The following is a 5667-nucleotide window of genomic DNA, read 5'->3' as shown; positions in this document are numbered from 1 at the left end:
TCTTTTCATAATTTTTATTTACCTGACAAGCTCATGAAGCTGCATGGTTGTAAACTCTGTAGCTGGATACCTTTCTGAGCCAGGTTTCTCAGTCATTATCATGATGACTGGTTTAAACTCTCCTTTGATATCTGATTTAACTCACTGAATCATGTTCAGTAACATTAAGACTCTCAATATTACAATTTAAGAAAAAAACTTTAAAATATTTGTAAAATCTAGTGTGCGTCTCTGGGGTCCTGTATTCCCCCCCCCCCTTTTTTTATTTAATAAAATTGAGTAAAGGCTTGGCATAAGTCATAGTATCATTAGTTTATATACTATCATTAGATGATAGTATAACTATTTAAATGATAAGAATAGATTTATCTTTTATTATTATAATTTTTTTAATATAGACTAGTCGATATATCCTAACAATTTAGAAAGAACCCTCAATCTCCTTTTGAGAGAATGTCTCAAAATATCTCTATATTTTACAATATTATCTTTTAAATAGGTATCTCTTAATTGCCTTTAAAAAATATGATTAAGGTTATTTTTTAGTGTAGGAAGCACTATATAAATCTTAACATATTTTTATAGATAATAGGTCCAGTCAGAGAACTTACATAATATTAATGAATTTTTAAAGTTTGTAACCTTTATTGTTTAAATTTAACATATGACTTTAATTTGGAGAACTTTAGCCTTAATAAAATGTTTTTTTTCAATTTTTATAATTATCTAACAAACAGAATATGTAAAAATCAACAGTTTTTTTTGTGTCTTAGAATCAATCAAATATAGTCTTAAAGAACAATTGTCAAAATCAGGATCTAAGTTAGCAGTTTAATATATTTAGTGTTTAATTGAGGATATGAATCTATTTATCAAAATTAATCTTTGTTTTAAACACCAAGAATCATTAGGCAATAAAGACCTTTCTTTAAGGAAATAAACTTAACATTTTAATAGGTATTATCATGTCAAAATATGGACAAAATCTTAGCTCACATTAGTATAGTCAAATTAGAAAAATAGCCTGAAATATCTTTGAATTAATCAGTTACAATTTTTATAGTCAGTCCAGTATATATAAATCTCTTTTTAAATTGTTTTAACTTTTTGCATCATATGTTTAGATAATAATATATATTTTTTTTTATTTAGGAAAATACTTTTATCATTGAAATCTAGAATATAAAGACCTTGTTTTATCCAAAGATGATTTTTTTTTTTTCTTTTTAGGATCCAATGTGTGCTTTCCCTTTGTTGAAGCATCTTTTTCTTTTAGAGTTTTTTTCTGGTTATACTTTGGAACAATTTTTGAAAACCTTAGAATCTATAAACAAATTATTGTACTTTGATAATAAATATCAATGAAAATATAATTAAAATCCTTAGATAGTTTGTAGACAGAATTATATTTGTTTATCATCTTATGAGTTTGAACAATAACTTTGAGAATTAGAAACTACTTAAAGATTGTATTTTTACTTAAAAGTAAATTTATAGTAAATACATTTATCTCAAATATCTGTAATTAAAAGACTGTATCTGATAAATGTATGTATAAAACATATAAATTATGGGTTTTCTGTTGAAGAAAAACAATTAGGAAAATATATATTAACTAAACAATTAGACATGTGCTAATTATTTTATAGATTAACAAATATAGGTTATCTAAATATCTAAAAAATATATTAAGAATAAGAATATAAATTATAATTGTATTAACTTTATGTAACCACGTGGTCTTAAAATAGTTGGATCCATTTTAATTTATTTTTACTTAGGAGTGCACTCTTTTATGTGACGTCACTTGATGTAACTGAAATAAGATCCTTGTGTGTGTGTGTGTGTGTGTGTATATATATATATATATGTATATATATATATATATATTTCTTATAGTCAGGAATGAGAATAAGGATTTTTTGGTCATCACAGGAACATTGCCGGCTTTGTTCCTGTGGCGAGCGAATGCATCCCCATAACATCCAAAATTAAAGTTAAATACAAACAAGCATGTTTGATATCTCTCATCAATAGAACATTATTTAGTAACACAACTATAAAGAAAAGTCAGGTTATTTAACTCAGAACTAACTTAAATTTAGGGCTGCAACGTAGAAACCTGTGGAATTAAATTTTGTCTGAAAAAGATATCTTTCGTTAGCATTTATAGGTAGGCATTCTTAAAAATACAGGCTCTGAACAGCTCCGGTAGAAATCTGAAACACAGTTGTACAGGTTAGCGGCTGGAAGGCGGGACTAGAAGTCCTGTCTGAGTGACTGTGGAAGAACCAATCGGAAGCCCGCGAAAGTGTGGGAGTTGGGACCAGGAAGCCCCCTCTTCCTGCCAGGCACCCGTGGTTACCATGGTGACGCAAACAACATGGAGTCCGCTGCCCATTGTCGGGCAAAAGTTCCCCAAGTTTTCCTAGCCGATTGCATTTTGTTTGATTTTGTTTGAATTTTCCCCGCCTGGCCAAGATCCTACTGAGGTGGCAGCTTGCTTTGTCTCTGCGTCCTGTGGTTGCAGCCTGTGTACTCCTGCATCCTGCACTTTTTTCTGTGGCACGTGGGTGCTCCAAAAGTTTTTTAGCGGCAGACACCAGCATTACCATCAGATCTTAAGCTAGTCTGTGTTCACATTTAGGTCAAGTCATTTAAAGGTTAAAAGCACTGCTGGCCGCAGGGGCTAGGACCCCAAAGAGAGCAGCAAGCAGCAGCGGCTAAAGTCTCTTGTCCCCAGCGGCTGAGTCACAGCCATTCCAATTCATAGGACAATCATGTAGCAAAAAAGGTCAGTACATACTTTCTGAGTATTGACAAAAACAATAGAAAATTGAAATTTATTTCTCTCCAGGTATACATCACAACATTTTCTCTCCCTTTTTCTCACTCTCCTAGCGCAAACTTCTACAATATAAAGGCCAAAAAATCTTTTTTTTAAAAGCATTTACAAAAACAATTTTTTAAAAATTTCACAAAAGCGCTCTTTCCATGGAGAGGACTCAACAACCTAGCCCATCAATCATCTTAATAACTATATTTATTTAGAGTCTCTACAATTATACCCCAATATTAAAAATTTTAACGTCACAGATTTTCCTTTTGTCTAATTCACTTACTTTCTACAATTCTGCCCACAATACTCTGCAATCCTAAACATGCTTAACTTCTGGAGAGAATTACCAAACTCACTAACTTTCTTTAATATTTAAATTGGAGTTCCCTTAGGAGCCAGCATTTGTCGCTAATGTCCCTGTGGCTTAAAGACACAGACCTTTCGGCCCATGTTGGAAGGCAATTGCCAGGTTTCTGTTCTTGCTCCTCTGACCTTAGTGTTTCCCCTTTCCCACCCTCCCCAGGTCCTTTCATTTACTCTACTGGTGTCTCCTGTTTTCTTATTCTTCCCACATCTTTCTCCCCTTATTCCTCTCTAGCTTCCATATATGAGAGAAAAGATACAATTATTGACTTTCTGAGTAAGTGGGACTTTTTGGAGAGCTGCTAGGTAGATAAAATAGAAATGCTTTTCTGGGGGTGGGGCATTTTAGGAGGCTCCTAACACATTTTTCTCACTTCAGTGTCTTGTAGGCTGATTTTTGTTTTCAGTTATCATGGTTCCAATTCTGTTAGCTTTCAAGGATCCTGCAGAGCTGGAGAATAGAGCAAATTAAGCCACATAGGGTACAATGGTGGTCAACTAAGGTCCTACAACATTCGTCTCACCACGGAAACATAAATTTTAACAACTATTCACCATGACATTACCTTCTCAAGTGCTAAGGAAATCAAATGAGAGACCACAAAATCTGGTTTTAGAAAAATAATACCAAGAAAAGACACATTGAAAGACATCAGAAAGAAAACAGTCCCTTGTATTCAACCTTTTTCAACTCCAAGCAAAGCAGACTAGAAGAGCTATTACTGCTTGGAGGACGGGGAGGGAGTTAAATCCAGGCCTTAAGTTTGAAACTAATATCAGGACCTACACAGTGAAACACAGTACCCGACAGAGCCCCATGGCCCCTGCCTTCAGGCCAGTGCCAGTGGATCAAGCCTCTGGACCTACATTAGCTAGACCATTACAGGATTGCCTTCATGCATCCTCTAATCTCATCATAGTATCTGCTTGGGGTGGGACAGAGGCACAGGCAAAGGACCCTACAGTGCCAGATCAGTGTGAGAACATGATGCTAGGTGAATCCTGGTGGTCCCTGTGCCCAGGTCAATGACAATGATTGGAGCCTCTGGACCCACCCTGGTGCAGATGGAGACCATATTCCTGGTTAGATTGACTGATAGCTGGTTGTGGCAGTTGTGGGTCATGACTAGATGACAGCAGCATTCAGGCCATAGAAAGATGGGCTTAATCTAGCCCTTGTGCTGCATTGGTCTCGGTGTACCTTGAGCTTCATGTGTGACCTAGAATTGCAGTTGTTATGGTTTGGATCTGGGATGTCCCCCAAAAGCTCTCATGTTGAAAACTTGATCCCAAATGCAGCAAAATTCAAAGGTGGGGCTTTTGGACCATGAGGGTTCTGAACTCATCAATGGATTAATCCATTTAATGAATTAATTATTTAACAAATGGTGAAATGGTGGTGATTGTAGAAAGCAGGTCACCTGCAGCCTGACTTTTGGCATATTCTGTCCCTGTCCTTCCCCATCCTGACCAACTGAGCACCTTTCCTCAGCCATTTCCTTCTGCCATAATATTCTGCCTCACCTGAGGTTCAAAGTAATGGAAATAGCCAACCATGGTCCAAAACTTATAAAGCCATGAGCTGAAATTGGTCTTTCTTCCATAAAGTTGTTTTTTTTTTCAAGTATTTATCACAGTGACAATAGACCAACTAACCCAAAACTGGTACTGAGAAATGGGGTCATTGCTGTGATTAAACTGAGAAGTGTTTGGAACTAATTTACAGGAGAAATTTGAAAAGTTTTGACGATGGAGGATGAAGAATTCTTAGAATGTTGCAAGTGAAGTTTCATGGACAATTCTGGTGTGAGTTTAGATGATCAAAATACTGATAGGAATGTGGACAGTAAAGTCTGTGCTTATGCAGTTTCAGATAGGAGTGGGTATTCTCCTGGGAAATGGACTTGAGACCACACATATCATATTTTGGCAAAGAATTTGTTGACATTTTCTCAGTATTCTGACAGTTTGTTTTTGGTCAAATTAAAGGTGATGAACTAATTAATCTGGCAGAGGAAATTTCAAGGAAGCACGGCATTTAGGAGTCGTATGGTAGTCTTTATACAGGTTTACTGATAATCAGGATCAAAAAGCAGAGTAGAAAGATTGAAAAACTTTCAGTTTGGCCAGAAAATCAGATGTTGTTGCGGAAGAAACCAGAGCCATTAGAGATACTAAGTATTTTGCACAGAAACAATATAGGAAAGATAATGACTTCAGGGCATCTCAGGAGTCATCCAGACCCCACTTGGATCATAGGTATAAAAGTGAAAAACTTGTTTGAAAGACTTTGCTTTGAGAAGAGACCCCAGGGTACTCTCCTCCCATAGGGGTACCTAGGAAGTTGTTTACTCAGGATTTAGTGTACCATGCTCAGTCATCTAGGCACTCAGATGTCACTGAAGCTATGGTCCAAGAGAATCAACAACTGCTCCTGCTGGTGGTAGACCTTGGCTTCATTCATG

The sequence above is a fragment of the Marmota marmota genome, unplaced genomic scaffold (assembly GCF_001458135.2).
Source record: "Marmota marmota marmota unplaced genomic scaffold, marMar, whole genome shotgun sequence".
Lineage (NCBI taxonomy): Eukaryota > Metazoa > Chordata > Mammalia > Rodentia > Sciuridae > Marmota > Marmota marmota.
The sequence above is the reverse complement of the archived record's forward strand: the minus strand, read 5'-3'. Positions refer to the sequence as shown.